We start from the raw sequence: 9,241 nt of genomic DNA, 5'->3' as shown, positions 1-9,241 counted from the left end.
AAGGGCCACATTCCCCCATGGTCAACGTTCCAGGGTCCATATGCCAATGGTGGGTGATGCCAGAGACAAAACGGGGTGGAGCAATGGATGTGGCTCTTAATACTTTTACCCAGAATGATACTTTCCAACCATGCAAAAGTCAGAGGTTTCTATACACCCATCCCTGCAAAACCAGCCTTTTAGCCTTCATCCAATTTTGTAGGGGAAAACCATACCCCTGGTGCAATTTCCACTGTGTAACTTACACACAGACATTGGCACAAATGGTCTCTTGTACAATGTCCCCAAATTTCAGCCAATTTCCGCTTACCTTTTTCCTTCTGTAAACAAAACTGGGAGGAAGGGTGGGATATAAATCTAATAAATAAATAAAATAACATTTTAGTACCCCAGCCATTGTTAGTGGATTGGGGTAGTCAGAACACCCCATTGTTTTTTTCATAGGAAAATGGTCTGGGCAAAGAGCGTGGGAGTCAAATGCACAGAAGCACTCTATATCATCTGAATAATTTTTTCTGGCTCTGGGTGTTTGGGGATTGGCTATTGTCAAGTGTTCATCCTGGCAGCCAGAATGATACTTTTGCTCAGTTTCTATCAGTCCTGCTGGGTGAGGCTGCTTGGAACCCTTGAGCACATTTTTTCTGTCGCCAGCAAGAAGAATGTGAATTCTGATAAGTGTTTAGTAAACAACTGTGCAAAGACAGAACAAAAGCTAAAGCGTAACATATTTTTACCGGCTGCTGCAGTGTTGAACCGTGTCCAAAGTGCTTGCTTGGAAAATCATGGAGGCAGGGGCCTCAGTTACTCTTCTTTCCCCCCCTCCCAAACAGATTATTATGGTAATTCATAATTACGTATCATGAGGGTCCAACCCCGTGATCATGGAAATTAATGTGAAATATATTGGATAAGTCTAGCCTCCTGATCCAGGGCTCATCCAGACGACTGTAAAATGTGTGACATGATCGCTTTGTGTTTTCATTACTTTTCGGTCGTCCATATGATGCCGCATGCTTTTGTGCATTTTCGTGCAGTTAAATCCACTCCTGCAATACTGCAAATCATGCGATTTGCTTTTTTAAACTGGGAATCATCCGCTGTACCTTCAGGCGCTCAGATGCAATACCGCGGACTTTACAGCTGTGGGCGTTTGATGGGCGGTTCTTGGGTGGTTCCCCATATCCCTTCCCTCATTCTCAGCCAATCACATATTTCCACTGTTGAGCATGTGCGCGAATGTCTGGGGAAAATCTGGGAAAAAGAAACCTATCAGAGCAATGGTGTGGTGTTGGGGGGGGGGCCCTGCAGCTTCTACTGTGCAGATGCAAAAAAGCGCATTTGCGCAGAAGCAGCCACAGCGGTTAATTTTTAGCCAACCTGCAAACTGGGCAGCCACTCAGGGTGAGATCTGCAATTGTGGTTGTTTGGAAAGTTTTTCAAGGGAGAAAATATTTATCTTTGCCTAACCTCCACCTCCCACCCCTCACCCCCCCGCATCAAATGCCCTTCTTGAATGTATTGGTCTTTGCTTCCAGGCATCCAGAGTTGAGGGAGAAGGGGGGAGAAGAGAAATAGAGGCTTTCCTCTTGGATTACAGACACTCACGCACCCTTAGTCAATTTCGCTTTCCTGCCTGCAAGGCTACTCTCTTGGAGTCTTGTCAATTTCAACCACAGCCTGCAGGTTCTCCGCAGCCCATCTGAGCTGAAAAGCATACAGTCGCTTTTGTGAAATATCACAAATACAAGCAAAAAACCCACAGGAATTATTGGCATGTAAGTGGTTTGCTAGAGCGTCTCAGCCACCTGCAACCATAGAGACTGGTGGTCTACCTTCCTAGACATGACACATCGTTACTTGCTGTTCTGGAGAAATAAGTGGAATTGCAATCATGTGTATCTCCAGAAACGTTAAAGGTAGAAAAGCATACAGCCGTTTTTGCAAAATATTGCAAATACAAACAAACAAAAATACAGGAATTTTAGGCATATAAGTGGTTTGCATGTTTCCTTTATCAGAGGGAACACCGCAAAGCCTGTGCTGGTGGCTTCAGCGCAGATTGACACAGCAGCACGTGGGGCTGTTTGCCCGCATTCCCTGCCCGAGCCAAGAGTGGCCACCCCTGGGGGGGCTGTTTGCTTCCCTCAGGGGCAGCATTCCTGCCACCGAGCCACATAACGGTCCGGGGCTGAACCTTGCAGTGAATGAGCCCAAGGGTTATGGGGGGATTCACCCTGCGATTACAAGCGCTGATCCCTTGCACTGCCCACAATCCCCCTGGATGGTCAGGGGCACCTGGAGACACCCCTCTGGCCAGAGCTGCTCCAGAGTGGTGAGCAACAAGGAGCTCCATTACAACCACTACTACCAAACCATCAGGAAATTCAAACATTCATGCTCGTACCCAGGGCCGGTTCCAAAGGGCGGCCAGGTTGGGCTCTGGCCCAAGGGCCCCACAGCTCTAGGAGCCCCTGGGATCGCAAGATGAGCATTCCGAGCCACCCGCCATCCCCCGCGCTTCACCTACCTTTCTCTGCTGTTTGCCCAGGGTTGCCATCAATAAAGATGGCAGCCGAGGCTTCCATAAGGGACTGAAGCGCTGGGGATGGTGGGAGATGGTGGGGGATGGTGGGCGGTTCAGAAGCTCGACTTACGATCCACAGGATTGCGGAAGGGAAGCAGAGGGGCCCTGGGCAGGCTAATGCCCAAGGGCGCCCGCATTCCTGGAGCTGGCCCTGCTCGTACGTTCAAGTGCATGTGCCTTGTTGTGCTTTGTTGCAAAGGGGGAGAGGAGCATACGTCATATTTTTGCGGACCAATTGGCTGATAGGGGGGAGTGTTATGGGCGGAGCTGGGAAAAAGTGAGAAGTATGGGTCCTCTCGCTGCATGTGTGGGTGCAAAAAAAGTGTTTTTTATTGGGAAAGAGTGAACAAACAGGCAAAGTGAGGACTGTCAGATGACGAACCGGATATGGAAAACGTGGATTATCCCGCTCTGTTTGGATGAGCCCCCAGTTGCTGATCAGTATAAAAGGTGCATTCAAATTTTGATCAGTTAGTTCTTGGGGTGGAGGTAGGGAATAGTCTTTGGATTACTTGTGTGTGTGTTTTTCCCTCGACACTGCATGAAGGTTAAGCGGAGATCATTATCCCAGTCTACATCTGTACTGGAATTGTTTTCAATTGTTTTTACTTATGGACTTGTTTTAATGGTTTTCACTTATGGAATTCTGTTTACGGAATTGTTTTAATTGTTTTTACTACTGATGTACTGTGAAATCTCTGCAAGACACCTTATGGGAAGCAATTCAGAAATGGAATCCAACAAATAAATAAATATCACTCTATCCATCTCCATCTAGTTTACCCCAGCATAGTGGCAAAATTAGAAATGCAGGGTCCCTTCATGAGCGTCACACCGTGCCCCTCATGGCCATGCCTTCTAAGATTATACAATAAAAATAAACTTTCTGCCTGTGTGATTAGGAGTTCCTGGGGTCCTATAGAGCTGCTGTTTCCCCCTCTCCCGCACTTGGCTGGTGCCTTCTGTCTGCTTGTAATCTCCATTTGAGATCAGGTAAGAACATAAGAACATAAGAAGAGCCTGCTGGATCAGGCCAGTGGCCCATCTAGTCCAGCATCCTGTTCTCACAGTGGCCAACCAGGTGCCTGGGGGAAGCCTGCAAGCAGGACCCGAGTGCAAGAACACTCTCCCCTCCTGAGGCTTCCGGCAACTGGTTTTCAGAAGCATGCTGCCTCTGACTAGGGTGCTCTTGATAAGTTATTTTATGCAGATTCTACTGCACAGTAAGGGTGAGTGGATGTTAAAAATCCCATGGTATACATGTCTACTCAGAAGTAAGTCTCCTTCTGTTTGATGGGGTTTACTCCCAAGTGGGTAGGGTTCATGGCAAGAGATCCCCTTGCACACACTGACCTGCGAGTAAGCTCACTTGAATACAGTTGGAACCTATGCATGCATCTAAATGCACAATAATCATGCCAGATTGGTTGAAGCCTGGGGGTGTATTAAGGGGAGGTTGGGGTGGAGAAAAAAATGTCCTTTCCTTAATAAAGATGCATCACTTTGGCTACTGTAATGTACTCTCTGTGGGGCTGCCCTTGAGATTGGTCTGGAAGCTGCAGCTGGTGCAAAATGCGGTGACAGAACTGCTCTCTGGGGCAGGGTATTGCCAACATGTCAATCCGCTGCTGAAAGAATCGCACTGGCTGCCCATTCACTACTGGACCAAGTTCAAGGTCGGGACAAGGACACCTGAAAGACCGTCTTACCCCTTATATATCCAGGTGATCACTGCTCTCAGGAGGTCCATTCTGCACAACATGGAAAATGGACCTTTAGTGTAGTGGCACCTACCCTTTGGAATTCCCTCCCTTTAAATATTAGACAGGCGCTGTCTCTGTTATTTTTTCAGCACCTACTGAACAGCTTCCTGTTTCAACAAGCCTTTTTAGTGTTGTTTGTTCACTCAGCTCCCCTTTTCTCTAATATTACGTTTTGGTTCAAGATCTGACAACTTTCAGTGGCAAAAATATGCAACAATGCAGAAAATCAGATGGCGGTCAAATGCTTTTTCACAGAACTGTAATTCCACACCCCACGACAAAAACATCCAGCTAGATTGTGTTGGTCAGTAAAGCATGCTGTGAGACTCACAGACAGGGTTTTTTAGCAAAGAGAGTGAAACCTGAAGCAGAAGGGTTAAGCTGTGAGAACAGAGCGCCAGGTTTGCCAAGGTCAGTAGCTGGCTGGGAAGCCTGATAAGGTGGGATGCTTGGAAAAGCTCAGTGTGGGGGAAAAGCTGTCTGTGAAGAGAACTGTGTCTAATGTCTTTGCCTAGTAAAAAAAAAGACTCTTACAAGAAACTTGCCTGGCCTGGCTTATTCCTGATCTTTACAACTCTTGGATTCCATCCTTGTATGATCTATACACGCACACGCAACGGGGGTTATGGGCCCAGCTTATCATACAAGGTAGTGGGTTCGAGAGAGTGTTGACGTGACGTTGTTGCTGGGAGAGAAACAAAGTGCAAGTAAGAGGCAAGTAAGAGTGGGCAACATGGCTGGAAACCTATTATCCGGGATGCCGATGGAGAGGCTGAATGCTGTAAACTACTCCAGCTGGAAATGGAGAATGAGAGCAGTTCTGATTAAAGAGGATTTGAATGATGTTGTAGAAAACCCCCCTCCGGCAGCTCCTTCAGCAGCGTGGTTGAAGAAAGACGAGAAAGCGAAGGCTTTTATTACTCTGGGGCTGTCTGATTCTCAACTGTTGCTGGTGAGTAATGAGCCGACAGCTAATCAGATGTAGGAGAAGCTAAGAGCCGCTCATGTGCAGCAAACTGCTGGGAGCAGGCTGTGTTTAGCACGGAAACTTTATCAGATGCGTTTTACAGATGAAGTGACTATGACAGAGCATCTGGTTGAATTTCGTAGATTAAATGCTGAGCTGCAAGATAGAGGAGTGCACCATAGTGACATTCAGATGGTCTATATACTGTTATCTTCATTTGATCAAAAATGGGACGTCATGGTCTCTAGTCTGGAAACTTTACCCGACGGACATCTGAATTTGGACTTTGTAGAACAGAAACTTCAACAAGAGTGGAATAGAAGACAAGAGAATAAGAAAACAGAGTTAAAAGAGACTGTGGCTGTACAACAACAACAAAATCAAAGAAGCAGGCAAGAGAATAAAATATGTTACTTTTGTGGGTCCCGTGGACATATACAGAGACATTGTTTAAAGAAGAGAAATAACAGGGACTTTGAAAGTCAGAGAACAAGTGTGAACTTTGTTACTAAGGAGGACAATAAACTCATTAACTCTAAGTGGCTTCTCGACAGTGGAGCGTCTAATTGCCTAATCACAGACTCTAGTTTGTTTTACACTTCAAAGCCGGCACAGGAGAAGATTTATCTGGCTGACGGATCGACTCAGGACGCAATTGCAAAAGGCACGCTCAGGTTGGGTAATTTGGGAACTATATTAACAGATGTGTTATTGGTTTCTGGTTTAAAATATAACATTCTATCAGTAAGAAAATTGGCTCAAATAGGTTGTAAAGTTACATTTGAAGGGGATAGATGTTTTGTGAGAAAGGATGGTGAAATATGCATGCAAGGGAAATTACAGAACCAAATGTTTATGGTTGAGTGCAATCTTGATAAACCCACTTGTGCCTGGATAGGAGTTAATAAAGATAAACATGATAATTGCTTACATGAATGGCACAGAAAATTAGCACACGCACATTTCGAAAAGGTACAAAACACCCCAAAGCATAGTCAAGATTTGAAATTAACACATTGTGAGCATGTGGATGAGTGTGAGGTATGCTATAAAACAAAAATGACTGTGACTCCGGTAAATAAGAGCTGTGAAAGCATGACCACTGAACCCTATCAGCTCATACACGTGGATTTGGCTGGACCTTTCCAGTGCTCAAAAGGTGGAGCAAGGTTTTATTTAGTGATTGTGGATGACTTCTCCAGATTTACACATGTGTTCTTATTGAAAAAGAAAAGTGAAGCAGAAGAGAAATTGAAGGCATTTATACAGAGGACAGAGACACAATATGGGGTTGTTATCAAAAATATCAAAACAGATCAAGGTGGAGAATTTACCAGTAATTCATTTAAAACATATTTGGAAAAGAAGGGAATAATACAGAGTCTCACTGCTCCCTTCAGCCCATCCTCCAACGGAACTGCAGAGAGGAGGAACCGGTCATTGCAGGATTCAATGAGAGCCATGCTAGCAGATGCTGATATGAATAACACTTATTGGGGTGAATGTATTCTGTACACTGTTTATATTCAGAACCGTCTTATGCACAGAACAATAGGCATGTCTCCCTATGAGAAGTTGACTGGAAGAAAGCCCAGGGTGAAACACATAGAACGTTTTGGGGCAAAATGCTGGGTACATGTTGCAAAACAGAAAAGGCATGGTAAATTAGGCTCAAGAGCTCAGGCAGGACGCATTTTGGGATTTCAGAATTCATATTATAGAGTTTGGTTGCCTGAGAAACAACAAGTAGTGTTAAGCAGAAGCATAAAGGTGATAGATAAACCTTGGAGAGACAGTCAAACAGTTATCCTAGATAGTGCAAGCAAGCAGGAAGCAGCAGATGTTCCTTTTGGGCAGCAAATTCCATTAAGAACTGCATTGACTGATCTAATACACGGTGGCAAACGTACTGTAAAAAGGCTGAGAAGTGAAGACATGGCAATGCAAGATACAGAAATGCCAAGTACCAGTGCAGGCACAAGTGCAGGTCCAAGTAAAATAGAGAGTGAGGAAGAAATGGAAATAGATAATGTTAGGAGATCAGAAAGAAAAACGAAAGGTCAACCACCTCAGAGATTCACATTTAGTGTTACACAACAGAATAATGAAACAGATAAATATCCAGTAGAATGGGAAAAAGAAGGACCAATAGATAAAGAAACAATGGATCTCATGTGGAAGTTTTGTGTTGAAGAATGATATATAAATGTATTATCAAATAAAAGTGAACAAAAATAACTCTGTGAAACCTGTGTGAATAAAGAAATAAAGAAACAAGAACTGTACTGAAAATGTAAATAGAAACTGTAAGAAAACAAACCATATACTGATATGTATTGTAATGAAAAGTTAATATTGTAGAAATGTAATAATGAACAATGAAGTTTTGTAATCTGTGAGTCTCAGGTGGGGGCTGTTGGTCAGTGAAACATGCTGTGAGACTCACAGACAGGGTTTTTTAGCAAAGAGAGTGAAACCTGAAACAGAAGGGTTAAGCTGTGAGAACAGAGCGCCAGGTTTGCCAAGGTCAGTAGCTGGCTGGGAAGCCTGATAAGGTGGGATGCTTGGAAAAGCTCAGTGTGGGGGAAAAGCTGTCTGTGAAGAGAACTGTGTCTAATGTCTTTGCCTAGTAAAAAAAAAGACTCTTACAAGAAACTTGCCTGGCCTGGCTTATTCCTGATCTATACAACTCTTGGATTCCATCCTTGTATGATCTATACACGCACGCGCAACAGATTGAACTACACACAGACTCACACAGAGACACACGCTTGCAAGAGTCCCCAACAGATTTCCTTTGCCCACAGATTTGAGGGTGGGGGATTTTTTTTTTTTTAGTGGTGGGGTGTGGACAGGAGTAGAAGGGGAATTCCATACTTATAGTCATAAAAACTCAAGAAGAGGCCTGCTTTTCTTTCTGTCTTTCCTGAAGAGGCTTCAGCATTTGGGATTACAAAAGCTCACCCTGCTTCCTGCCTCCTCCACAGCTAAGTCCTAATCTTCTCTTTCTTCCTTGTTTGACTTGGCCCTGGCCTCTGTCCCCTGGGCTGAAGCCAACCCCCCTGGATTCTTCTGGTGACATCATCTTTCATTTTAAGCCACTGCTGCTTCAGATGATTTCCAAGAGCTGCAGGGATTTTCCTGTAAAACACATTCTTGGGTGGGCAAAGCTTCCCCCCTCCAATGGCAGGATTGTGAGGGTGGCTAAATCCAGCACCATCTCGATTCATCTGTGCCTGCTCAAATCAGCACAGCAATTGCTGTTCTTCCAGGGTGGCTCAAGGCATTTTGCTGCCTGAGGCAAAAGATTTATTATCGTTAATATTATATCTATATTCCACATTTACTCCAAGGAGCTCAAGATGGTGCACATGGTTTCCTCCTCCCCATGTTATCCTCACAACCACCCTATGAGATAGGTTAGGCTGAGAGAGAGAGAGAGAGAGAGAGAGAATGACTAGCCCATTGTCACCCAAGGCATTTTCTTGCCAGCAGAAAAAAATATATGAGGGTGGGTGTCTGTGACTATCATGAAGGTACCCTGCACTTCTGAATTTACCAGGATCCCTTCATGATAGTCACAGCCACCACCCCTTTATCTATTCCCCCCTGCTAGCTTGAGATTGAGATCCTTGTTATGTGCCTTCTCCCACAACAGCAGACCTCCCTAGGAGCCAGTAAGCATGAAGGGAGATAGTGTCAGCTACTGAGAAGAGTCTTCTCAGTGGCCAACACCTCTTTTCACTTTGATTGGCTCTAATCAGCAGGAAAGAACAAGGAAACATGTTAGAAGATTCTTTCCACGTTCCCCTTTTGTGATGGTTGGCTCATAGGATGCTGGAGACATAAGGACCCTGCTCCATCTAAAAATAAAGGATCTAAGACACACACACCCAAACCCTGGACTACCCCTCGTGTGTGTGTAGA

This window comes from Rhineura floridana, chromosome 3 (assembly GCF_030035675.1).
Source record: "Rhineura floridana isolate rRhiFlo1 chromosome 3, rRhiFlo1.hap2, whole genome shotgun sequence".
NCBI lineage: Eukaryota > Metazoa > Chordata > Lepidosauria > Squamata > Rhineuridae > Rhineura > Rhineura floridana.
The sequence above is the reverse complement of the archived record's forward strand: the minus strand, read 5'-3'. Positions refer to the sequence as shown.